This window comes from Nelumbo nucifera, chromosome 4 (genome assembly GCF_055504915.1).
Source record: "Nelumbo nucifera cultivar China Antique chromosome 4, China Antique-T2T, whole genome shotgun sequence".
Taxonomy (NCBI): Eukaryota; Viridiplantae; Streptophyta; class Magnoliopsida; order Proteales; family Nelumbonaceae; genus Nelumbo; species Nelumbo nucifera.
The window spans coordinates 50,251,279-50,273,380 of NC_142652.1; the positions used below are offsets into that span (position 1 = coordinate 50,251,279).

A 22,102-nucleotide genomic window follows, 5' to 3' on the forward strand; every position below is an offset into this window, starting at 1 on the left:
GAGTATCCGACACGTTGTTTCCAATTGTCTTGCCGAAACAACAAATGGAATTTGCAAATACAAATCAAAATAAAACATTAATAAAATTGGAGTGCAACATGAGGACTTCCCAGGAGGTCACCCATCCAAATACTACTCTCGCCCAAGCACGCTTAACTTCGGAATTCTGATGGGATCTGGTGCATTAGTGCTGGTATGATCAGACCCGTTTAATTCATGCTCGCTTCGATCTTTATGCACTATCTTGCTCCCCTCCATTAATTGTTTTAGATTTGAAAAAACTGTGTATGCAGCCTTCCTCCCTTGGTAACCGTGCACAAGCTCCTACGTGAGCAGAGTGTTTGTTTTTCAGATCTGCCGCACCCCCGGATAGATGCAATACTATCGCGGGGCCCACAATGCACGACGAATGCCAAAAGCCCGGTTTTTGCACGGTTCCCATTCAGTAATGACGATCGTGCCGCAAATGGTCCGAGTATCCGGCGCGTTGTTTGCGTTTGAATCGCCGAAACGACAATTGGAATTTGCAAATACGATATCGAAATAAAATATTAATAAAATTGGGGTGCAACATGAGGACTTCCCAGGAGGTCACCCATCCTAGTACTACTCTCGCCCAAACACACTTAACTTCGGAGTTCTGATGGGATCCGGTGCATTAGTGCTGGTATGATCGCACCCGTTTAATTCTTGCTCACTTAGATCTTTATGCATTATCTTGCTCCCCTCCATTAATTGTTTTAAACTTGAAAAAGCTGTGTATGCAGCCTTCCTCCCTTGGTAACCGTGCACAAGCTCCTACGTGAGTAGAGTGTTTGTTTTTCAGATCTGCCGCACCCCCGGATGGATGCAATACTATCGCGGGGCCCACAATGCTAGACGAATGCCGAAAGCCCTGTTCTTGCACCGTTTCCATTCAGTAATGACGATCGTCCCGCAAGTGGTCCGAGTATTTGACGCGTTGTTTCCAGTTGTCTCGCCGAAACATCAAATGCAATTTGCAAATACAAATCAAAATAAAATATTAATAAAATTGGGGTGCAACACGAGGACTTCCCAGCAGGTCACCCATCCTAGTACTACTCTCGCCCAAGCACGCTTAACTTGGGAGTTCTGATGGGATCCGGTGCATTAGTGCTGGTATGATCGCACCCGTTTAATTCTTGCTCGCTTAGATCTTTATGCCCTATCTTGCTCCCCTCCATTAATTGTTTAGACTTGAAAAAACTGTGTATGCAGCCTTCCTCCCTTGGTAACCGTGCACAAGCTCCTACGTGAGCAGAGTGTTTGCTTTTCAGATCTGCCGCACCCCCGGATAGATGCTATACTATCGCGGGGCCCACAATGCACGACGAATGTTAAAAGCCCGGTTTTTGCACGGTTCCCATTCAGTAATGACGATCGTGCCGCAAATGGTCCGAGTATCCGGCGCGTTGTTTGCGTTTGTCTCGCCGAAACGACAATTGGAATTTGCAAATACGATATCGAAATAAAATAATAATAAAATTGGGGTGCAACACGAGGACTTCCCAGGAGGTCACCCATCCTAGTACTACTCTCGCCCAAACACACTTAACTTCGGAGTTCTGATGGGATCCGGTGCATTAGTGCTGGTATGATCGCACCCGTTTAATTCATGCTCGCTTAGATCTTTATGCAGTATCTTGCTCCCCTCCATTAATTGTTTTAGACTTGAAAAAACTGTGTATGCATCCATCCTCCCTTGATAACCGTGCACAAGCTCCTACGTGAGCGGAGTGTTTGATTTTCAGATCTACCGTAACCCCGGATAAATGCAATACTATCGCGGGGCCCACAATGCACGACGAATGCCAAAAGCCGAGTTCTTGCACGGTTCCCATTCAGTAATGACGATCGTGCCGCAAATGGTCCGAGTATCCGACGTGTTGTTTGCGTTTGTCTCGCCGAAACGACAAATGGAATTCGCAAACACGATATCGAAATAAAATATTAATAAAATTGAGGTGCAACACGAGGACTTCCCAGGAGGTCACCCATCCTAGTACTACTCTCGCCCAAGCACGCTTAACTTCGGAGTTCTGATGGGATCCGGTGCATTAGTGCTGGTATAATCGCACCCGTTTAATTCATGCTCGCTTAGATCTTTATGCACTATCTTGCTCCCCTCCATTAATTGTTTTAGACTTGAAAAAACTGTGTATGCAGCCTTCCTCCCTTGGTAACCGTGCACAAGCTCCTACGTGAGCGGAGTGTTTGCTTTTTTGATCTGCCGCACCCCCGGATAGATGCAATAGTATCGTGGGGCCCACAATGCATGACGAATGCCGAAAGCCCGGTTCTTGCACCGTTCCCATTCAGTAATGACGATCGTGCCGCAAATGGTCCGAGTATCCGACGCGTTGTTTCCAGTTGTCTCGCCGAAACATCAAATGCAATTTGCAAATACAAATCAAAATAAAATATTAATAAAATTGGGGTGCAACACGAGGACTTCCCAGCAGGTCACCCATCCTAGTACTACTCTCGCCCAAGCACGCTTAACTTGGGAGTTCTGATGGGATCCGGTGCATTAGTGCTGGTATGATCGCACCCGATTAATTCTTGCTCGCTTACATCTTTATGCACTATCTTGCTCCCCTCCATTAATTGTTTAGACTTGAAAAAACTGTGTATGCAGCCTTCCTCCCTTGGTAACCGTGCACAAGCTCCTACGTGAGTAGAGTGTTTGTTTTTCAGATCTGCCGCACCCCCGGATGGATGCAATACTATCGCGGGGCCCACAATGCTAGACGAATGCCGAAAGCCCTGTTCTTGCACCGTTCCCATTCAGTAATGACGATCGTCCCGCAAGTGGTCCGAGTATCCGACGCGTTGTTTCCAGTTGTCTCTCCGAAACAACAAATGCAATTTGCAAATACAAATCAAAATAAAATATTAATAAAATTGGGGTGCAACACGAGGACTTCCCAAGAGGTCACCCATCCTAGTACTACTCTCGCCCAAGCACGCTTAACTTGGGAGTTCTGATGGGATCTGGTGCATTAGTGCTGGTATGATCGCACCCGTTTAATTCTTGCTCGCTTAGATCTTTATGCACTATCTTGCTCCCCTCCATTAATTGTTTTAGACTTGAAAAAACTGTGTATGCAGCCTTCCTCCCTTGGTAACCGTGCACAAGCTCCTACGTGAGCGGAGTGTTTGCTTTTTAGATCTGCCGCCCCCCCGGATAGATGCAATACTATCGCGGGGCCCACAATGCATGACGAATGCCGAAAGCCCGGTTCTTGCACCGTTCCCATTCAGTAATGACGATCGTGCCGCAAATGGTCTGAGTATCCGACGCGTTGTTTGCGTTTGTCTCGCCGAAACGACAAATGGAATTTGCAAACACGATATCGAAATAAAATATTAATGAAATTGCGGTGCAACACGAGGACTTGCCAGGAGGTCACCCATCCTAGTACTACTCTCGCCCAAGCACGCTTAACTTCGGAGTTCAGATGGGATCCGGTGCATTAGTGCTGGTATGATCGCACCCATTTAATTAATGCTCGCTTAGATCTTTATGCACTATCTTGCTCCCCTCCATTAATTGTTTTAGACTTGAAAAAAGTGTGTATGCATCCATCCTCCCTTGATAACCGTGCACAAGCTCCTACGTGAGCGGAGTGTTTGATTTTCAGATCTACCGTAACCCCGGATAAATGCAATACTATCGCGGGGCCCACAATGCACGACGAATGCCAAAAGCCGAGTTCTTGCACGGTTCCCATTCAGTAATGACGATCGTGCCGCAAATGGTCCGAGTATCCGACGTGTTGTTTGCGTTTGTCTCGCCGAAACGACAAATGGAATTCGCAAACACGATATCGAAATAAAATATTAATAAAATTGGGGTGCAACATGAGGACTTCCCAGGAGGTCACCCATCCTAGTACTACTCTCGCCCAAACACACTTAACTTCGGAGTTCTGATGGGATCCGGTGCATTAGTGCTGGTATGATCGCACCCGTTTAATTCTTGCTCACTTAGATCTTTATGCATTATCTTGCTCCCCTCCATTAATTGTTTTAAACTTGAAAAAGCTGTGTATGCAGCCTTCCTCCCTTGGTAACCGTGCACAAGCTCCTACGTGAGTAGAGTGTTTGTTTTTCAGATCTGCCGCACCCCCGGATGGATGCAATACTATCGCGGGGCCCACAATGCTAGACGAATGCCGAAAGCCCTGTTCTTGCACCGTTTCCATTCAGTAATGACGATCGTCCCGCAAGTGGTCCGAGTATTTGACGCGTTGTTTCCAGTTGTCTCGCCGAAACATCAAATGCAATTTGCAAATACAAATCAAAATAAAATATTAATAAAATTGGGGTGCAACACGAGGACTTCCCAGCAGGTCACCCATCCTAGTACTACTCTCGCCCAAGCACGCTTAACTTGGGAGTTCTGATGGGATCCGGTGCATTAGTGCTGGTATGATCGCACCCGTTTAATTCTTGCTCGCTTAGATCTTTATGCCCTATCTTGCTCCCCTCCATTAATTGTTTAGACTTGAAAAAACTGTGTATGCAGCCTTCCTCCCTTGGTAACCGTGCACAAGCTCCTACGTGAGCAGAGTGTTTGCTTTTCAGATCTGCCGCACCCCCGGATAGATGCTATACTATCGCGGGGCCCACAATGCACGACGAATGTTAAAAGCCCGGTTTTTGCACGGTTCCCATTCAGTAATGACGATCGTGCCGCAAATGGTCCGAGTATCCGGCGCGTTGTTTGCGTTTGTCTCGCCGAAACGACAATTGGAATTTGCAAATACGATATCGAAATAAAATAATAATAAAATTGGGGTGCAACACGAGGACTTCCCAGGAGGTCACCCATCCTAGTACTACTCTCGCCCAAACACACTTAACTTCGGAGTTCTGATGGGATCCGGTGCATTAGTGCTGGTATGATCGCACCCGTTTAATTCATGCTCGCTTAGATCTTTATGCAGTATCTTGCTCCCCTCCATTAATTGTTTTAGACTTGAAAAAACTGTGTATGCATCCATCCTCCCTTGATAACCGTGCACAAGCTCCTACGTGAGCGGAGTGTTTGATTTTCAGATCTACCGTAACCCCGGATAAATGCAATACTATCGCGGGGCCCACAATGCACGACGAATGCCAAAAGCCGAGTTCTTGCACGGTTCCCATTCAGTAATGACGATCGTGCCGCAAATGGTCCGAGTATCCGACGTGTTGTTTGCGTTTGTCTCGCCGAAACGACAAATGGAATTCGCAAACACGATATCGAAATAAAATATTAATAAAATTGAGGTGCAACACGAGGACTTCCCAGGAGGTCACCCATCCTAGTACTACTCTCGCCCAAGCACGCTTAACTTCGGAGTTCTGATGGGATCCGGTGCATTAGTGCTGGTATAATCGCACCCGTTTAATTCATGCTCGCTTAGATCTTTATGCACTATCTTGCTCCCCTCCATTAATTGTTTTAGACTTGAAAAAACTGTGTATGCAGCCTTCCTCCCTTGGTAACCGTGCACAAGCTCCTACGTGAGCGGAGTGTTTGCTTTTTTGATCTGCCGCACCCCCGGAAAGATGCAATAGTATCGTGGGGCCCACAGTGCATGACGAATGCCGAAAGCCCGGTTCTTGCACCGTTCCCATTCAGTAATGACGATCGTGCCGCAAATGGTCCGAGTATCCGACGCGTTGTTTCCAGTTGTCTCGCCGAAACATCAAATGCAATTTGCAAATACAAATCAAAATAAAATATTAATAAAATTGGGGTGCAACACGAGGACTTCCCAGCAGGTCACCCATCCTAGTACTACTCTCGCCCAAGCACGCTTAACTTGGGAGTTCTGATGGGATCCGGTGCATTAGTGCTGGTATGATCGCACCCGATTAATTCTTGCTCGCTTACATCTTTATGCACTATCTTGCTCCCCTCCATTAATTGTTTAGACTTGAAAAAACTGTGTATGCAGCCTTCCTCCCTTGGTAACCGTGCACAAGCTCCTACGTGAGTAGAGTGTTTGTTTTTCAGATCTGCCGCACCCCCGGATGGATGCAATACTATCGCGGGGCCCACAATGCTAGACGAATGCCGAAAGCCCTGTTCTTGCACCGTTCCCATTCAGTAATGACGATCGTCCCGCAAGTGGTCCGAGTATCCGACGCGTTGTTTCCAGTTGTCTCTCCGAAACAACAAATGCAATTTGCAAATACAAATCAAAATAAAATATTAATAAAATTGGGGTGCAACACGAGGACTTCCCAAGAGGTCACCCATCCTAGTACTACTCTCGCCCAAGCACGCTTAACTTGGGAGTTCTGATGGGATCTGGTGCATTAGTGCTGGTATGATCGCACCCGTTTAATTCTTGCTCGCTTAGATCTTTATGCACTATCTTGCTCCCCTCCATTAATTGTTTTAGACTTGAAAAAACTGTGTATGCAGCCTTCCTCCCTTGGTAACCGTGCACAAGCTCCTACGTGAGCGGAGTGTTTGCTTTTTAGATCTGCCGCCCCCCCGGATAGATGCAATACTATCGCGGGGCCCACAATGCATGACGAATGCCGAAAGCCCGGTTCTTGCACCGTTCCCATTCAGTAATGACGATCGTGCCGCAAATGGTCTGAGTATCCGACGCGTTGTTTGCGTTTGTCTCGCCGAAACGACAAATGGAATTTGCAAACACGATATCGAAATAAAATATTAATGAAATTGCGGTGCAACACGAGGACTTGCCAGGAGGTCACCCATCCTAGTACTACTCTCGCCCAAGCACGCTTAACTTCGGAGTTCAGATGGGATCCGGTGCATTAGTGCTGGTATGATCGCACCCATTTAATTAATGCTCGCTTAGATCTTTATGCACTATCTTGCTCCCCTCCATTAATTGTTTTAGACTTGAAAAAAGTGTGTATGCATCCATCCTCCCTTGATAACCGTGCACAAGCTCCTACGTGAGCGGAGTGTTTGATTTACAGATCTACCGTAACCCCGGATAAATGCAATACTATCGCGGGGCCCACAATGCACGACGAATGCCAAAAGCCGAGTTCTTGCACGGTTCCCATTCAGTAATGACGATCGTGCCGCAAATGGTCCGAGTATCCGACGTGTTGTTTGCGTTTGTCTCGCCGAAACGACAAATGGAATTCGCAAACACGATATCGAAATAAAATATTAATAAAATTGAGGTGCAACACGAGGACTTCCCAGGAGGTCACCCATCCTAGTACTACTCTCGCCCAAGCACGCTTAACTTCGGAGTTCTGATGGGATCCGGTGCATTAGTGCTGGTATAATCGCACCCGTTTAATTCATGCTCGCTTAGATCTTTATGCACTATCTTGCTCCCCTCCATTAATTGTTTTAGACTTGAAAAAACTGTGTATGCAGCCTTCCTCCCTTGGTAACCGTGCACAAGCTCCTACGTGAGCGGAGTGTTTGCTTTTTTGATCTGCCGCACCCCCGGATAGATGCAATAGTATCGTGGGGCCCACAATGCATGACGAATGCCGAAAGCCCGGTTCTTGCACCGTTCCCATTCAGTAATGACGATCGTGCCGCAAATGGTCCGAGTATCCGACGCGTTGTTTCCAGTTGTCTCGCCGAAACATCAAATGCAATTTGCAAATACAAATCAAAATAAAATATTAATAAAATTGGGGTGCAACACGAGGACTTCCCAGCAGGTCACCCATCCTAGTACTACTCTCGCCCAAGCACGCTTAACTTGGGAGTTCTGATGGGATCCGGTGCATTAGTGCTGGTATGATCGCACCCGTTTAATTCTTGCTCGCTTACATCTTTATGCACTATCTTGCTCCCCTCCATTAATTGTTTAGACTTGAAAAAACTGTGTATGCAGCCTTCCTCCCTTGGTAACCGTGCACAAGCTCCTACGTGCGCAGAGTGTTTGCTTTTCAGATCTGCCGCACCCCCGGATAGATGCTATACTATCGCGGGGCCCACAATGCACGACGAATGTTAAAAGCCCGGTTTTTGCACGGTTCCCATTCAGTAATGACGATCGTGCCGCAAATGGTCCGAGTATCCGGCGCGTTGTTTGCGTTTGTCTCGCCGAAACGACAAATGGAATTTGCAAACACGATATCGAAATAAAATATTAATGAAATTGCGGTGCAACACGAGGACTTGCCAGGAGGTCACCCATCCTAGTACTACTCTCGCCCAAGCACGCTTAACTTCGGAGTTCAGATGGGATCCGGTGCATTAGTGCTGGTATGATCGCACCCATTTAATTAATGCTCGCTTAGATCTTTATGCACTATCTTGCTCCCCTCCATTAATTGTTTTAGACTTGAAAAAAGTGTGTATGCATCCATCCTCCCTTGATAACCGTGCACAAGCTCCTACGTGAGCGGAGTGTTTGCTTTTCAGATCTACCGTAACCCCGGATAAATGCAATACTATCGCGGGGCCCACAATGCACGACGAATGCCAAAAGCCGAGTTCTTGCACGGTTCCCATTCAGTAATGACGATCGTGCCGCAAATGGTCCGAGTATCCGACGTGTTGTTTGCGTTTGTCTCGCCGAAACGACAAATGGAATTCGCAAACACGATATCGAAATAAAATATTAATAAAATTGAGGTGCAACACGAGGACTTCCCAGGAGGTCACCCATCCTAGTACTACTCTCGCCCAAACACGCTTAACTTCAGAGTTCTGATGGGATCCGGTGCATTAGTGCTGGTATGATCGCACCCGTTTAATTCATGCTCGCTTAGATCTTTATGCACTATCTTGCTCCCCTCCATTAATTGTTTTAGACTTGAAAAAACTGTGTATGCAGCTTTCCTCCCTTGGTAACCGTGCACAAGCTCCTACGTGAGCGGAGTGTTTGCTTTTTTGATCTGCCGCACCCCCGGATAGATGCAATAGTATCGCGGGGCCCACAATGCATGACGAATGCCGAAAGCCCGGTTCTTGCACCGTTCCCATTCAGTAATGACGATCGTGCCGCAAATGGTCCGAGTATCCGACGCGTTGTTTGCGTTTGTCTCGCCGAAACGACAAATGGAATTTGCAAACACGATATCGAAATAAAATATTAACAAAATTGCGGTGCAACACGAGGACTTCCCAGGAGGTCACCCATCCTAGTACTACTCTCGCCCAAGCACGCTTAACTTCGGAGTTCTGATGGGATCCGGTGCATTAGTGCTGGTAGGATCGCACCCGTTTAATTCATGCTCGCTTAGATCTTTATGCACTATCTTGCTCCCCTCCATTAATTGTTTTAGACTTGAAAAAAGTGTGTATGCAGCCTTCATCCCTTGGTAACCGTGCACAAGCTCCTACGTGAGCGGTGTGTTTGCTTTTCAGATCTACCGCACCCCCGGATAGATGCAATACTATCGCGAGGCCCTCAATGCAAGACGAATGCCGAAAGCCCGGTTCTTGCACGGTTCCCATTCAGTAATGACGATCATCTCGCAAGTGGTCCGAGTATCCGACGCGTTGTTTCCAATTGTCTCGCCGAAACAACAAATGGAATTTGCAAATACAAATCAAAATATAATATTAATAAAATTGGAGTGCAACACAAAGACTTCCCAGGAGGTCACCCATCCAAATACTACTCTCGCCCAAGCACGCTTCACTTCGGAGTTCTGATGGGATCTGGTGCATTAGTGCTGGTATGATCTGACCCGTTTAATTCATGCTCGCTTAGATCTTTATGCACTATCTTGCTCCCCTCGATTAATTGTTTTAGACTTGAAAAAAGTGTGTATGCAGCCTTCCTCCCTTGGTAACCGTGCACAAGCTCCTACGTGAGCGGTGTGTTTGTTTTTCAGATCTACCGCACCCCCGGATAGATGCAACACTATCGCGGGGCCCTCAATGCAAGACGAATGCCGAAAGCCCGGTTCTTGCACCGTTCCCATTCAGTAATGACGATCGTCCCGCATGTGGTCCGAGTATCCGACGCGTTGTTTCCAGTTGTCTCGCCGAAACAACAAATGGAATTTGCAAATACAAATCAAAATAAAATATTAATAAAATTGGAGTGCAACACGAGGACTTGCCAGGAGGTCACCCATCCAAATACTACTCTCGCCCAAGCACGCTTAACTTCGGAGTTCTGATGGGATCTGGTGCATTAGTGCTGGTATGATCAGACCCGTTTAATTCATGCTCGCTTAGATCTTTCTGCACTATCTTGCTCCCCTCCATTAATTGTTTTAGATTTGAAAAAACTGTGTATGCAGCCTTCCTCCTTTGGTAACCGTGCACAAGCTCCTACGTGAGCAGAGTGTTTGCTTTTCAGATCTGCCGCACCCCCGGATAGATGCAATACTATCGCGGGGCCCACAATGCACGACGAATGCCAAAAGCCCGATTTTTGCACGGTTCCCATTCAGTAATGACGATCGTGCCGCAAATGGTCCGAGTATCCGGCGCGTTGTTTGCGTTTGTCTCGCTGAAACGACAATTGGAATTTGCAAATACGATATCGAAATAAAATATTAATAAAATTGTGGGGCAACACGAGGACTTCCCAGGAGGTCACCAATCCTAGTACTACTCTCGCCCAAGCACGCTTAACTTCGGAGTTCTGATGGGATCCGGTGCATTAGTGATGGTTTGATCGCACCCATTTAATTAATGCTCGCTTAGATCTTTATGCACTATCTTGCTCCCCTCCATTAATTGTTTTAGACTTGAAAAAACTGTGTATGCAGCTTTCCTCCCTTGGTAACCGTGCACAAGCTCCTACGTGAGCGGAGTGTTTGCTTTTTTGATCTGCCGCACCCCCGGATAGATGCAATAGTATCGCGGGGCCCACAATGCATGACGAATGCCGAAAGCCCGGTTCTTGCACCGTTCCCATTCAGTAATGACGATCGTGCCGCAAATGGTCCGAGTATCCGACGCGTTGTTTGCGTTTGTCTCGCCGAAACGACAAATGGAATTTGCAAACACGATATCGAAATAAAATATTAACAAAATTGCGGTGCAACACGAGGACTTCCCAGGAGGTCACCCATCCTAGTACTACTCTCGCCCAAACACGCTTAACTTCAGAGTTCTGATGGGATCCGGTGCATTAGTGCTGGTATGATCGCACCCGTTTAATTCATGCTCGCTTAGATCTTTATGCACTATCTTGCTCCCCTCCATTAATTGTTTTAGACTTGAAAAAACTGTGTATGCAGCTTTCCTCCCTTGGTAACCGTGCACAAGCTCCTACGTGAGCGGAGTGTTTGCTTTTTTGATCTGCCGCACCCCCGGATAGATGCAATAGTATCGCGGGGCCCACAATGCATGACGAATGCCGAAAGCCCGGTTCTTGCACCGTTCCCATTCAGTAATGACGATCGTGCCGCAAATGGTCCGAGTATCCGACGCGTTGTTTGCGTTTGTCTCGCCGAAACGACAAATGGAATTTGCAAACACGATATCGAAATAAAATATTAACAAAATTGCGGTGCAACACGAGGACTTCCCAGGAGGTCACCCATCCTAGTACTACTCTCGCCCAAGCACGCTTAACTTCGGAGTTCTGATGGGATCCGGTGCATTAGTGCTGGTAGGATCGCACCCGTTTAATTCATGCTCGCTTAGATCTTTATGCACTATCTTGCTCCCCTCCATTAATTGTTTTAGACTTGAAAAAAGTGTGTATGCAGCCTTCATCCCTTGGTAACCGTGCACAAGCTCCTACGTGAGCGGTGTGTTTGCTTTTCAGATCTACCGCACCCCCGGATAGATGCAATACTATCGCGAGGCCCTCAATGCAAGACGAATGCCGAAAGCCCGGTTCTTGCACGGTTCCCATTCAGTAATGACGATCATCTCGCAAGTGGTCCGAGTATCCGACGCGTTGTTTCCAATTGTCTCGCCGAAACAACAAATGGAATTTGCAAATACAAATCAAAATATAATATTAATAAAATTGGAGTGCAACACAAAGACTTCCCAGGAGGTCACCCATCCAAATACTACTCTCGCCCAAGCACGCTTCACTTCGGAGTTCTGATGGGATCTGGTGCATTAGTGCTGGTATGATCTGACCCGTTTAATTCATGCTCGCTTAGATCTTTATGCACTATCTTGCTCCCCTCGATTAATTGTTTTAGACTTGAAAAAAGTGTGTATGCAGCCTTCCTCCCTTGGTAACCGTGCACAAGCTCCTACGTGAGCGGTGTGTTTGTTTTTCAGATCTACCGCACCCCCGGATAGATGCAACACTATCGCGGGGCCCTCAATGCAAGACGAATGCCGAAAGCCCGGTTCTTGCACCGTTCCCATTCAGTAATGACGATCGTCCCGCATGTGGTCCGAGTATCCGACGCGTTGTTTCCAGTTGTCTCGCCGAAACAACAAATGGAATTTGCAAATACAAATCAAAATAAAATATTAATAAAATTGGAGTGCAACACGAGGACTTGCCAGGAGGTCACCCATCCAAATACTACTCTCGCCCAAGCACGCTTAACTTCGGAGTTCTGATGGGATCTGGTGCATTAGTGCTGGTATGATCAGACCCGTTTAATTCATGCTCGCTTAGATCTTTCTGCACTATCTTGCTCCCCTCCATTAATTGTTTTAGATTTGAAAAAACTGTGTATGCAGCCTTCCTCCTTTGGTAACCGTGCACAAGCTCCTACGTGAGCAGAGTGTTTGCTTTTCAGATCTGCCGCACCCCCGGATAGATGCAATACTATCGCGGGGCCCACAATGCACGACGAATGCCAAAAGCCCGATTTTTGCACGGTTCCCATTCAGTAATGACGATCGTGCCGCAAATGGTCCGAGTATCCGGCGCGTTGTTTGCGTTTGTCTCGCTGAAACGACAATTGGAATTTGCAAATACGATATCGAAATAAAATATTAATAAAATTGTGGGGCAACACGAGGACTTCCCAGGAGGTCACCAATCCTAGTACTACTCTCGCCCAAGCACGCTTAACTTCGGAGTTCTGATGGGATCCGGTGCATTAGTGATGGTTTGATCGCACCCATTTAATTAATGCTCGCTTAGATCTTTATGCACTATCTTGCTCCCCTCCATTAATTGTTTTAGACTTGAAAAAAGTGTGTATGCATACTTCCTCCCTTGGTAACCGTGCACAAGCTCCTACGTGAGCGCAGTGTTTGCTTTTCAGATCTACCGTACCCCCGGATAAATGCAATAATATCACGGGGCCCACAAAGCACGACGAATGCCAAAAACCGAGTTCTTGCACGGTTCCCATTCAGTAATGATGATCGTGCCGCAAATGGTCCGAGTATCCGACGCGTTGTTTGCATTTGTTTCGCCGAAACGACAAATGGAATTTGCAAACACGATATCGAAATAAAATATTAATAAAACTGGGGTGCAACACGTGGACTTCCCAGGAGGTCACCCATCCAAGTACTACTCACGCCCAAGCACGCTTAACTTCGGAGTTCTGATGGGATCCGGTGCATTAGTGCTGGTATGATCGCACCCGTTTAATTCTTGCTCGCTTAGATCTTTATGCACTATCTTGCTCCCCTCCATTAATTGTTTTAGACTTGAAAAAAGTGTGTATGCAGCCTTCCTCCCTTGGTAACCGTGCACAAGCTCCTACGTGAGCGCAGTGTTTGCTTTTTAGATCTGCCGCACCCCCGGATAGATGCAATACTATCGCGGGGCCCACAATGCATGACGAATGCCGAAAGCCCGGTTCTTGCACCGTTCCCATTCAGTAATGACGATCGTGCCGCAAATGGTCCGAGTATCCGACGCGTTGTTTGCGTTTGTCTCGCCGAAACGACAAATGGAATTTGCAAACACGATATCGAAATAAAATATTAATAAAATTGGGGTGCAACACGAGGACTTCCCAGGAGGTCACCCATCCTAGTACTACTCTCGCCCAAGCACGCTTTACTTCGGAGTTCTGATGGGATCCGGTGCATTAGTGCTGGTATGATCGCACCCGTTTAATTTATGCTCGCTTAGATCTTTATGCACTATCTTGCTCCCCTCCATTAATTGTTTTAGACTTGAAAAAACTGTGTATGCAGCCTGACTCCCTTGGTAACCGTGCACAAGCTCCTACGTGAGCAGAGTGTTTGCTTTTCAGATCTGCCGCACCCCCGGATAGATGCAATACTATCACGGGGCCCACAATGCACGACGAATGCCAAAAGCCCGGTTTTTGCACGGTTCCCATTCAGTAATGACGATCGTGCCGCAAATGGTCCGAGTATCCGGCGCATTGTTTGCGTTTGTCTCGCCGAAACGACAATTGGAATTTGCAAATACGATACCGAAATAAAATATTAATAAAATTGGGGTGCAACACGAGGACTTCCCTGGAGGTCACCCATCCTAGTACTACTCTCGCCCAAACACACTTAACTTCGGAGTTCTGATGGGATCCGGTGCATTAGTGCTGGTATGATCGCAACCGTTTAATTCATGCTCGCTTAGATCTTTATGCATTATCTTGCTCCCCTCCATTAATTGTTTTAGACTTGAAAAAACTGTGTATGCAGCCTTCCTCCCTTGGTAACCGTGCACACGCTCCTACGTGAGTAGAGTGTTTGTTTTTCAGATCTGCCGCACCCCCAGATAGATGCAATACTATCGCGGGGCCCACAATGCTAGACAAATGCCGAAAGCCCTGTTCTTGCACCGTTCCCATTCAGTAATGACGATCGTCCCGCAAGTGCTCCGAGTATCCGACGCGTTGTCTCCAGTTGTCTCGCCGAAACAACAAATGCAATTTGCAAATACAAATCAAAATAAAATATTAATAAAATTGGGGTGCAACACGAGGACTTCCCTGGAGGTCACCCATCCTAGTACTACTCTCGCCCAAGCACGCTTAACTCCGGAGTTCTGATGGGATCTGGTGCATTAGTGCTGGTATGATCGCACCCGTTTAATTCATGCTCGCTTAGATCTTTATGCAGTATCTTGCTCCCCTGCATTAATTGTTTTAGACTTGAAAAAACTGTGTATGCCGCCTTCCTCCCTTGGTAACCGTGCACAAGCTCCTACGTGAGTAGAGTGTTTGTTTTTCAGATCTGCCGCACCCCCGGATAGATGCAATACTATCGCGGGGCCCACAATGCTAGACGAATGCCGAAAGCCCGGTTCTTGCACCGTTCCCATTCAGTAATGACGATCGTCCCGCAAGTGGTCCGAGTATCCGACGCGTTGTTTCCAGTTGTCTCGCCGAAACAACAAATGCAATTTGCAAATACAAATCAAAATAAAATATTAATAAAATTGGGGTGCAACACGAGGACTTCCCAGGAGGTCACCCATCCTAGTACTACTCTCGCCCAAGCACGCTTAACTTGGGAGTTCTGATGGGATCTGGTGCATTAGAGCTGGTATGATCAGACCCGTTTAATTCATGCTCGCTTAGATCTTTATGCACTATTTTGCTCCCCTCCATTAATTGTTTTAGATTTGAAAAAACTGTGTATGCAGCCTTCCTCCTTTGGTAACCGTGCACAAGCTCCTACGTGAGCAGAGTGTTTGCTTTTCAGATCTGCCGCACCCCCGGATAGATGCAATACTATCGCGGGGCCCACAATGCACGACGAATGCCAAAAGCCCGGTTTTTGCACGGTTCCCATTCAGTAATGACGATCGTGCCGCAAATGGTCCGAGTATCCGGCGCGTTGTTTGCGTTTGTCTCGCCGAAACGACAATTGGAATTTGCAAATACGATATCGAAATAAAATATTAATAAAATTGGAGTGCAACACGAGGACTTCCCAGGAGGTCACCCATCCTAGTACTACTCTCGCCCAAGCACGCTTAACATCGGAGTTCTGATGGGATCCGGTGCATTAGTGCTGGTATGATCGCACCCATTTAATTAATGCTCGCTTAGATCTTTATGCACTATCTTGCTCCCCTCCATTAATTGTTTTAGACTTGAAAAAAGTGTGTATGCATCCTTCCTCCCTTGGTAACCGTGCACAAGCTCCTACGTGAGCGGAGTGTTTGTTTTTCAGATCTAGCGTACCCCCGGATAAATGCAATACTATCGCGGGGCCCACAATGCACGACGAATGCCAAAAGCCGAGTTCTTGCACTGTTCCCATTCAGTAATGACGATCGTGCCGCAAATGGTACGAGTATCCGACGCGTTGTTTGCGTTTGTCTAGCCGAAACGACAAATGGAATTTGCAAACCAGATATCGAAATAAAATATTAATAAAATTGGGGTGCAACACGAGGACTTCCCAGGAGGTCACCCATCCTAGTACTACTCTCGCCCAAACACACTTAACTTCGGAGTTCTGATGGGATCCGGTGCATTAGTGCTGGTTTGATCGCAGCCGTTTAATTCATGCTCGCTTAGATCTTTATGCATTATCTTGCTCCCCTCCATTAATTGTTTTAGACTTGAAAAAACTGTGTATGCAGCCTTCCTCCCTTGGTAACCGTGCACAAGCTCCTACGTGAGTAGAGTGTTTGTTTTTCAGATCTTCCGCACCCCCGGATAGATGCAATACTATCGCGGGGCCCACAATGCTAGACGAATGCCGAAAGCCCTGTTCTTGCACCGTTCCCATTCAGTAATGACGATCGTCCCGCAAGTGGTCCGAATATCCGACGCTTTGTTTCCAGTTGTCTCGCCGAAACAACAAATGGAATTTGCAAATACAAATCAAAATAAAATATTAATAAAATTGGGGTGCAACACGAGGAGTTCCCAGGAGGTCACCCATCCTAGTACTACTCTCACCCAAGCACGCTTAACTTCGAAGTTCTGATGGGATCCGGTGCATTAGTGCTGGTATGATCGCACCCGTTTAATTCTTGCTCGCTTAGATCTTTATGCACTATCTTGCTCCCCTCCATTAATTGTTTTAGATTTGAAAAAAGTGTGCATGCCGCCTTCCTCCCTTGGTAACCGTGCACAAGCTCCTACGTGATCAGAGTGTTTGCTTTTCAGATATGCCGCACCCCCGGATAGATGCAATACTATCGCGGGGCCCTCAATGCAAGACGAATGCCGAAAGCCCAGTTCTTGCACCGTTCCCATTCAGTAATGACGATCGTCCCGCAAGTGGTCCGAGTAATCAACGCGTTGTTTCCAGTTGTCTCGCTGAAACAACAAATGGAATTTGCAAATACAAATCAAAATAAAATATTAATAAAATTGGGGTGCAACACGAGGACTTCCCAGGAGGTCACCATTCCTAGTACTACTCTCGCCCAAGCACGCTTAACTTCGGAGTTCTGATGGGATCCGGTGCATTAGTGCAGGTATGATCGCACCCGTTTAATTATTGCTCGCTTAGATCTTTATGCACTATCTTGCTCCCCTCCATTAATTGTTTTAGACTTGAAAAAAGTGTGTATGCAGCCTTCCTCCCTTGGTAACCGTGCACATGCTCCTACGTGATCGGAGTATTTGCTTTTTAGATCTGCCGCACCCTCGGATAGATGCAATACTATCGCGGGGCCCACAATGCATGACGAATGCCGAAAGCCCGGTTCTTGCACCGTTCCCATTCAGTAATGACGATCGTCCCACAAGTGGTCCGAGTATCCGACGCGTTGTCTCCAGTTGTCTCGCCGAAACAACAAATGCAATTTGCAAATACAAATCAAAATTAAATATTAATAAAATTGGGGTGCAACACGAGGACTTCCCAGGAGGTCACCCAGCCTAGTACTACTCTCGCCCAAGCATGCTTAACTCCGGAGTTCTGATGGGATCCGGTGCATTAGTGCTGGTATGATCGCACCCGTTTAATTCTTGCTCGCTTAGATCTTTATGCACTATCTTGCTCCCCTCCATTAATTATTTTAGACTTGAAAAAACTCTGTATGCAGCCTTCCTCCCTTGGTAACCGTGCACAAGCTCCTACGTGAGCGGAGTGTTTGCTTTTTAGATCTGCCGCACCCCCGGATAGATGCAATACTATCGCGGGGCCCACAATGCATGACGAATGCCAAAAGCCCGGTTCTTGCACCGTTCCCATTCAGTAATGACGATCGGGCCGCAAATGGTCCGAGTATCCGACGCGTTGTTTGCGTTTGTCTCGCCGAAACGACAAATGGAATTTGAAAACACGATATCGAAATAAATATATTAATAAAATTGGGGTGCAACACGAGGACTTCCAGGGAGGTCACCCATCCTACTACTACTCTCGCCCAAGCACGCTTAACTTCGGAGTTCTGATGGGATCCGGTGCCTTAGTGCTGGTATGATCGCCCCCATTTAATTAATGCTCGCTTAGATCTTTATGCACTATCTTGCTCCCCTCCATTAATTGTTTTAGACTTGAAAAAAGTGTGTATGCATCCTTCCTCCCTTGGTAACCGTGCACAAGCTCCTACGTGAGCGGAGTGTTTGCTTTTCAGATCTACCGTACCCCCGGATAAATGCAATACTATCGCGGGGCCCACAATGCACGACGAATGCCAAAAGCCGAGTTCTTGCACTGTTCCCATTCAGTAATGACGATCGTTCCGCAAATGGGACGAGTATCCGACGCGTTGTTTGCGTTTGTCTCGCCGAAACGACAAATGGAATTTGCAAACACGATATCGAAATAAAATATTAATAAAATTGAGATGCAACATGAGGACTTCCCAGGAGGTCACCCATCCTAGTACTACTCTCGCCCAAGCACGCTTAACTTTGGAGTTCTGATGGGATCCGGTGCATTAGTGCTGGTATGATCGCAGCCATTTAATTAATGCTCGCTTAGATCTTTATGCACTATCTTGCTCCCCTCCATTAATTGTTTTAGATTTGAAAAAAGTGTGTATGCAGCCTTCCTCCCTTGGTAACCGTGCACAAGCTCCTACGTGAGCAGAGTGTTTGCTTTTCAGATCTGCCGCACCCCCGGATAGATGCAATACTATCGCGGGGCCCACAATGCTAGACGAATGCCGAAAGCCCTGTTCTTGCACCGTTCCCATTCAGTAATGACGATCGTCCCGCAAGTGGTCCGAGTATCCGACGCGTTGTTTCCAGTTGTCTCGCCGAAACAACAAATGCAATTTGCAAATACAAATCAAAATAAAATATTAATAAAATTGGGGTGGAACACGAGGACATCCCAAGAGGTCACCCATCCTAGTACTACTCTCGCCCAAGCACGCTTAACTTGGGAGTTCTGATGGGATCTGGTGCATTAGTGCTGGTATGATCGCACCCGTTTAATTCTTGCTCGTTTAGATCTTTATGCACTATCTTGCTCCCCTCCATTAATTGTTTTAGACTTGAAAAAACTGTGTATGCAGCCTTCCTCCCTTGGTAACCGTGCACAAGCTCCTACGTGAGCGGAGTGTTTGCTTTTTAGATCTGCCGCCCCCCCGGATAGATGCAATACTATCGCGGGGCCCACAATGCATGACGAATGCCGAAAGCCCGGTTCTTGCACCGTTCCCATTCAGTAATGACGATCGTGCCGCAAATGGTCCGAGTATCCGACGCGTTGTTTGCGTTTGTCTCGCCGAAACGACAAATGGAATTTGCAAACACGATATCGAAATAAAATATTAATGAAATTGCGGTGCAACACGAGGACTTGCCTGGAGGTCACCCATCCTAGTACTACTCTCGCCCAAGCACGCTTATCTTCGGAGTTCTGATGGGATCCGGTGCATTAGTGCCGGTATGATCGCACCCATTTAATTAATGCTCGCTTAGATCTTTATGCACTATCTTGCTCCCCTCCATTAATTGTTTTAGACTTGAAAAAAGTGTGTATGCATCCTTCCTCCCTTGATAACCGTGCACAAGCTCCTACGTAAGCGGAGTGTTTGCTTTTCAGATCTACCGTAACCCCGGATAAATGCAATACTATCGCGGGGCCCACAATGCACGACGAATGCCCAAAGCCGAGTTCTTGCACGGTTCCCATTCAGTAATGACGATCGTGCCGCAAATGGTCCGAGTATCCGACGTGTTGTTTGCGTTTGTCTCGCCGAAACGACAAATGGAATTCGCAAACACGATATCGAAATAAAATATTAATAAAATTAAGGTGCAACACGAGGACTTCCCAGGAGGTCACCCATCCTAGTACTACTCTCACCCAAGCACGCTTAACTTCGGAGTTCTGATGGGATCCGGTGCATTAGTGCTGGTATGATCGCACCCGTTTAATTCATGCTCGCTTAGATCTTTATGCACTATCTTGCTCCCCTCCATTAATTGTTTTAGACTTGAAAAAACTGTGTATGCAGCCTTCCTCCCTTGGTAACCGTGCACAAGCTCCTACGTGAGCGGAGTGTTTGCTTTTTTGATCTGCCGCACCCCCGGATAGATGCAATACTATCGCGGGGCCCACAATGCATGACGAATGCCGAAAGCCCGGTTCTTGCACCGTTCCCATTCAGTAATGACGATCGTGCCGCAAATGGTCCGAGTATCCGACGCGTTGTTTGCGTTTGTCTCGCCGAAACGACAAATGGAATTTGCAAACACGATATCAAAATAAAATATTAACAAAATTGCGGTGCAACACGAGGACTTCCCAGGAGGTCACCCATCCTAGTACTACTCTCGCCCAAGCATGCTTAACTTCGGAGTTCTGATGGGATCCGGTGCATTAGTGCTGGTACGATCGCAACCGTTTAATTCATGCTCGCTTAGATCTTTATGCACTATTTTGCTCCCCTCCATTAATTGTTTTAGACTTGAAAAAAGTGTGTATGCAGCCTTCCTCCCTTGGTAACCGTGCACAAGCTCCTACGTGAGCGGTGTGTTTGCTTTTCAGATCTACCGCACCCCCGGATAGATGCAATACTATCGCGGGGCCCTCAATGCAAGACGAATGCCGAAAGCCCGGTTCTTGCACGGTTCCCATTCAGTAATGACGATCGTCCCGCAAGTGGTCCGAGTATCCGACGCGTTGTTTCCAATTGTCTCGCCGAAACAACAAATGGAATTTGCAAATACAAATCAAAATAAAATATTAATAAAATTGGAGTGCAACACGAGGACTTCCCAGGAGGTCACCCATCCAAAAATTACTCTCGCCCAAGCACGCTTAACTTCGGAGTTCTGATAGGATCTGGTGCATTAGTGCTGGTATGATCTGACCCGTTTAATTCATGCTCGCTTAGATCTTTATGCACTATCTTGCTCCCCTCGATTAATTGTTTTAGACTTGAAAAAAGTGTGTATGCAGCCTTCCTCCCTTGGTAACCGTGCACAAGTTCCTACGTGAGCGGTGTGTTTGCTTTTCAGATCTACCGCACCCCCGGATAGATGCAACACTATCGCGGGGCCCTCAATGCAAGACGAATGCCGAAAGCCCGGTTCTTGCACCGTTCCCATTCAGTAATGACGATCGTCCCGCATGTGGTCCGAGTATCCGACGCGTTGTTTCCAGTTGTCTCGCCGAAACAACAAATGGAATTTGCAAATACAAATCAAAATAAAATATTAATAAAATTGGAGTGCAACACGAGGACTTCCCAGGAGGTCACCCATCCAAATACTACTCTCGCCCAAGCACGCTTAACTTCGGAGTTCTGATGGGATCTGGTGCATTAGTGCTGGTATGATCAAACCCGTTTAATTAATGCTCGCTTAGATCTTTATGCACTATCTTGCTCCCCTCCATTAATTGTATTAGATTTGAAAAAACTGTGTATGCAGCCTTCCTCCTTTGGTAACCGTGCACTAGCTCCTACGTGAGCAGAGTGTTTGCTTTTCAGATCTGCCGCACCCCCGGATAGATGCAATACTATCGCGGGGCCCACAATGCACGACGAATGCCAAAAGCCCGATTTTTGCACGGTTCCCATTCAGTAATGACGATCGTGCCGCAAATGGTCCGAGTATCCGGCGCGTTGTTTGCGTTTGTCTCGCCGAAACGACAATTAGAATTTGCAAATACGATATCGAAATAAAATATTAATAAAATTGGGGTGCAACACGAGGACTTCCCAGGAGGTCACCAATCCTAGTACTACTCTCGCCCAAACACACTTAATTTCGGAGTTCTGATGGGATACGGTGCATTAGTGCTAGTATGATCGCACCCGTTTAATTCATGCTCGTTTAGATCTTTATGCAGTATCTTGCTCCCCTCCATTAATTGTTTTAGACTTGAAAAAACTGTGTATGCAGCCTTCCTCCGTTGGTAACCGTGCACAAG

General features: G+C 46.9%; 35 non-coding genes and 12 pseudogenes across 35 annotated transcripts; all 47 read right to left on the bottom strand.

The window, feature by feature from the left end:
- Nucleotides 1–88: 88 nt before the first annotated feature.
- Nucleotides 89–207, bottom strand: LOC148792606 (5S ribosomal RNA; annotated as a pseudogene).
- Nucleotides 208–562: 355 nt separating this feature from the next.
- Nucleotides 563–681, bottom strand: LOC148792607 (5S ribosomal RNA). Its single transcript, XR_016075386.1, has one exon. It is a non-coding gene; the product is annotated as a 5S ribosomal RNA (ribosomal RNA).
- Nucleotides 682–1,035: 354 nt separating this feature from the next.
- LOC148792608 (5S ribosomal RNA) lies at nucleotides 1,036–1,154 on the bottom strand. Its single transcript, XR_016074991.1, has one exon. It is a non-coding gene; the product is annotated as a 5S ribosomal RNA (ribosomal RNA).
- Nucleotides 1,155–1,508: 354 nt separating this feature from the next.
- Nucleotides 1,509–1,627, bottom strand: LOC148792609 (5S ribosomal RNA). The gene has a single exon (XR_016072054.1). It is a non-coding gene; the product is annotated as a 5S ribosomal RNA (ribosomal RNA).
- Nucleotides 1,628–1,982: 355 nt separating this feature from the next.
- Nucleotides 1,983–2,101, bottom strand: LOC148792610 (5S ribosomal RNA). Its single transcript, XR_016071848.1, has one exon. It is a non-coding gene; the product is annotated as a 5S ribosomal RNA (ribosomal RNA).
- Nucleotides 2,102–2,455: 354 nt separating this feature from the next.
- On the bottom strand, nucleotides 2,456–2,574 carry LOC148792611 (5S ribosomal RNA). Its single transcript, XR_016074992.1, has one exon. It is a non-coding gene; the product is annotated as a 5S ribosomal RNA (ribosomal RNA).
- A 353-nt stretch (nucleotides 2,575–2,927) lies between these two features.
- On the bottom strand, nucleotides 2,928–3,046 carry LOC148792612 (5S ribosomal RNA). The gene has a single exon (XR_016068746.1). It is a non-coding gene; the product is annotated as a 5S ribosomal RNA (ribosomal RNA).
- A 355-nt stretch (nucleotides 3,047–3,401) lies between these two features.
- On the bottom strand, nucleotides 3,402–3,520 carry LOC148792613 (5S ribosomal RNA). Its single transcript, XR_016075446.1, has one exon. It is a non-coding gene; the product is annotated as a 5S ribosomal RNA (ribosomal RNA).
- Nucleotides 3,521–3,875: 355 nt separating this feature from the next.
- On the bottom strand, nucleotides 3,876–3,994 carry LOC148792614 (5S ribosomal RNA). The gene has a single exon (XR_016075387.1). It is a non-coding gene; the product is annotated as a 5S ribosomal RNA (ribosomal RNA).
- Nucleotides 3,995–4,348: 354 nt separating this feature from the next.
- Nucleotides 4,349–4,467, bottom strand: LOC148792615 (5S ribosomal RNA). The gene has a single exon (XR_016074994.1). It is a non-coding gene; the product is annotated as a 5S ribosomal RNA (ribosomal RNA).
- A 354-nt stretch (nucleotides 4,468–4,821) lies between these two features.
- Nucleotides 4,822–4,940, bottom strand: LOC148792616 (5S ribosomal RNA). The gene has a single exon (XR_016072055.1). It is a non-coding gene; the product is annotated as a 5S ribosomal RNA (ribosomal RNA).
- A 355-nt stretch (nucleotides 4,941–5,295) lies between these two features.
- On the bottom strand, nucleotides 5,296–5,414 carry LOC148792617 (5S ribosomal RNA). The gene has a single exon (XR_016071849.1). It is a non-coding gene; the product is annotated as a 5S ribosomal RNA (ribosomal RNA).
- Nucleotides 5,415–5,768: 354 nt separating this feature from the next.
- LOC148792618 (5S ribosomal RNA) lies at nucleotides 5,769–5,887 on the bottom strand. Its single transcript, XR_016074995.1, has one exon. It is a non-coding gene; the product is annotated as a 5S ribosomal RNA (ribosomal RNA).
- A 353-nt stretch (nucleotides 5,888–6,240) lies between these two features.
- LOC148792619 (5S ribosomal RNA) lies at nucleotides 6,241–6,359 on the bottom strand. Its single transcript, XR_016068747.1, has one exon. It is a non-coding gene; the product is annotated as a 5S ribosomal RNA (ribosomal RNA).
- A 355-nt stretch (nucleotides 6,360–6,714) lies between these two features.
- Nucleotides 6,715–6,833, bottom strand: LOC148792620 (5S ribosomal RNA). Its single transcript, XR_016075447.1, has one exon. It is a non-coding gene; the product is annotated as a 5S ribosomal RNA (ribosomal RNA).
- Nucleotides 6,834–7,188: 355 nt separating this feature from the next.
- Nucleotides 7,189–7,307, bottom strand: LOC148792621 (5S ribosomal RNA). The gene has a single exon (XR_016071850.1). It is a non-coding gene; the product is annotated as a 5S ribosomal RNA (ribosomal RNA).
- A 354-nt stretch (nucleotides 7,308–7,661) lies between these two features.
- LOC148792622 (5S ribosomal RNA) lies at nucleotides 7,662–7,780 on the bottom strand. Its single transcript, XR_016074996.1, has one exon. It is a non-coding gene; the product is annotated as a 5S ribosomal RNA (ribosomal RNA).
- Nucleotides 7,781–8,134: 354 nt separating this feature from the next.
- Nucleotides 8,135–8,253, bottom strand: LOC148792623 (5S ribosomal RNA). Its single transcript, XR_016075448.1, has one exon. It is a non-coding gene; the product is annotated as a 5S ribosomal RNA (ribosomal RNA).
- A 355-nt stretch (nucleotides 8,254–8,608) lies between these two features.
- LOC148792624 (5S ribosomal RNA) lies at nucleotides 8,609–8,727 on the bottom strand. The gene has a single exon (XR_016073722.1). It is a non-coding gene; the product is annotated as a 5S ribosomal RNA (ribosomal RNA).
- Nucleotides 8,728–9,082: 355 nt separating this feature from the next.
- On the bottom strand, nucleotides 9,083–9,201 carry LOC148792625 (5S ribosomal RNA). Its single transcript, XR_016074602.1, has one exon. It is a non-coding gene; the product is annotated as a 5S ribosomal RNA (ribosomal RNA).
- A 354-nt stretch (nucleotides 9,202–9,555) lies between these two features.
- Nucleotides 9,556–9,674, bottom strand: LOC148792626 (5S ribosomal RNA; annotated as a pseudogene).
- A 354-nt stretch (nucleotides 9,675–10,028) lies between these two features.
- On the bottom strand, nucleotides 10,029–10,147 carry LOC148792627 (5S ribosomal RNA; annotated as a pseudogene).
- A 355-nt stretch (nucleotides 10,148–10,502) lies between these two features.
- On the bottom strand, nucleotides 10,503–10,621 carry LOC148792628 (5S ribosomal RNA; annotated as a pseudogene).
- Nucleotides 10,622–10,976: 355 nt separating this feature from the next.
- LOC148792629 (5S ribosomal RNA) lies at nucleotides 10,977–11,095 on the bottom strand. Its single transcript, XR_016075170.1, has one exon. It is a non-coding gene; the product is annotated as a 5S ribosomal RNA (ribosomal RNA).
- Nucleotides 11,096–11,450: 355 nt separating this feature from the next.
- Nucleotides 11,451–11,569, bottom strand: LOC148792630 (5S ribosomal RNA). Its single transcript, XR_016074603.1, has one exon. It is a non-coding gene; the product is annotated as a 5S ribosomal RNA (ribosomal RNA).
- A 354-nt stretch (nucleotides 11,570–11,923) lies between these two features.
- On the bottom strand, nucleotides 11,924–12,042 carry LOC148792631 (5S ribosomal RNA; annotated as a pseudogene).
- A 354-nt stretch (nucleotides 12,043–12,396) lies between these two features.
- On the bottom strand, nucleotides 12,397–12,515 carry LOC148792632 (5S ribosomal RNA; annotated as a pseudogene).
- A 355-nt stretch (nucleotides 12,516–12,870) lies between these two features.
- LOC148792633 (5S ribosomal RNA) lies at nucleotides 12,871–12,989 on the bottom strand (annotated as a pseudogene).
- A 355-nt stretch (nucleotides 12,990–13,344) lies between these two features.
- Nucleotides 13,345–13,463, bottom strand: LOC148792634 (5S ribosomal RNA). Its single transcript, XR_016070849.1, has one exon. It is a non-coding gene; the product is annotated as a 5S ribosomal RNA (ribosomal RNA).
- A 355-nt stretch (nucleotides 13,464–13,818) lies between these two features.
- LOC148792635 (5S ribosomal RNA) lies at nucleotides 13,819–13,937 on the bottom strand. The gene has a single exon (XR_016071334.1). It is a non-coding gene; the product is annotated as a 5S ribosomal RNA (ribosomal RNA).
- A 355-nt stretch (nucleotides 13,938–14,292) lies between these two features.
- LOC148792636 (5S ribosomal RNA) lies at nucleotides 14,293–14,411 on the bottom strand. The gene has a single exon (XR_016075464.1). It is a non-coding gene; the product is annotated as a 5S ribosomal RNA (ribosomal RNA).
- A 354-nt stretch (nucleotides 14,412–14,765) lies between these two features.
- LOC148792637 (5S ribosomal RNA) lies at nucleotides 14,766–14,884 on the bottom strand. The gene has a single exon (XR_016075147.1). It is a non-coding gene; the product is annotated as a 5S ribosomal RNA (ribosomal RNA).
- Nucleotides 14,885–15,238: 354 nt separating this feature from the next.
- On the bottom strand, nucleotides 15,239–15,357 carry LOC148792638 (5S ribosomal RNA; annotated as a pseudogene).
- Nucleotides 15,358–15,712: 355 nt separating this feature from the next.
- Nucleotides 15,713–15,831, bottom strand: LOC148792639 (5S ribosomal RNA). The gene has a single exon (XR_016072068.1). It is a non-coding gene; the product is annotated as a 5S ribosomal RNA (ribosomal RNA).
- A 355-nt stretch (nucleotides 15,832–16,186) lies between these two features.
- On the bottom strand, nucleotides 16,187–16,305 carry LOC148792640 (5S ribosomal RNA). The gene has a single exon (XR_016069350.1). It is a non-coding gene; the product is annotated as a 5S ribosomal RNA (ribosomal RNA).
- A 354-nt stretch (nucleotides 16,306–16,659) lies between these two features.
- LOC148792641 (5S ribosomal RNA) lies at nucleotides 16,660–16,778 on the bottom strand. The gene has a single exon (XR_016073547.1). It is a non-coding gene; the product is annotated as a 5S ribosomal RNA (ribosomal RNA).
- Nucleotides 16,779–17,132: 354 nt separating this feature from the next.
- Nucleotides 17,133–17,251, bottom strand: LOC148792642 (5S ribosomal RNA). Its single transcript, XR_016075722.1, has one exon. It is a non-coding gene; the product is annotated as a 5S ribosomal RNA (ribosomal RNA).
- A 354-nt stretch (nucleotides 17,252–17,605) lies between these two features.
- Nucleotides 17,606–17,724, bottom strand: LOC148792643 (5S ribosomal RNA). The gene has a single exon (XR_016074674.1). It is a non-coding gene; the product is annotated as a 5S ribosomal RNA (ribosomal RNA).
- A 356-nt stretch (nucleotides 17,725–18,080) lies between these two features.
- Nucleotides 18,081–18,199, bottom strand: LOC148792644 (5S ribosomal RNA). The gene has a single exon (XR_016069976.1). It is a non-coding gene; the product is annotated as a 5S ribosomal RNA (ribosomal RNA).
- Nucleotides 18,200–18,554: 355 nt separating this feature from the next.
- On the bottom strand, nucleotides 18,555–18,673 carry LOC148792645 (5S ribosomal RNA). The gene has a single exon (XR_016070719.1). It is a non-coding gene; the product is annotated as a 5S ribosomal RNA (ribosomal RNA).
- Nucleotides 18,674–19,027: 354 nt separating this feature from the next.
- On the bottom strand, nucleotides 19,028–19,146 carry LOC148792646 (5S ribosomal RNA; annotated as a pseudogene).
- Nucleotides 19,147–19,501: 355 nt separating this feature from the next.
- LOC148792647 (5S ribosomal RNA) lies at nucleotides 19,502–19,620 on the bottom strand. Its single transcript, XR_016070610.1, has one exon. It is a non-coding gene; the product is annotated as a 5S ribosomal RNA (ribosomal RNA).
- A 355-nt stretch (nucleotides 19,621–19,975) lies between these two features.
- LOC148792648 (5S ribosomal RNA) lies at nucleotides 19,976–20,094 on the bottom strand. Its single transcript, XR_016072857.1, has one exon. It is a non-coding gene; the product is annotated as a 5S ribosomal RNA (ribosomal RNA).
- Nucleotides 20,095–20,449: 355 nt separating this feature from the next.
- On the bottom strand, nucleotides 20,450–20,568 carry LOC148792649 (5S ribosomal RNA). Its single transcript, XR_016070572.1, has one exon. It is a non-coding gene; the product is annotated as a 5S ribosomal RNA (ribosomal RNA).
- A 354-nt stretch (nucleotides 20,569–20,922) lies between these two features.
- Nucleotides 20,923–21,041, bottom strand: LOC148792650 (5S ribosomal RNA; annotated as a pseudogene).
- Nucleotides 21,042–21,395: 354 nt separating this feature from the next.
- On the bottom strand, nucleotides 21,396–21,514 carry LOC148792651 (5S ribosomal RNA; annotated as a pseudogene).
- Nucleotides 21,515–21,869: 355 nt separating this feature from the next.
- LOC148792652 (5S ribosomal RNA) lies at nucleotides 21,870–21,988 on the bottom strand (annotated as a pseudogene).
- Between the last annotated feature and the right edge of the window lie 114 nt (nucleotides 21,989–22,102).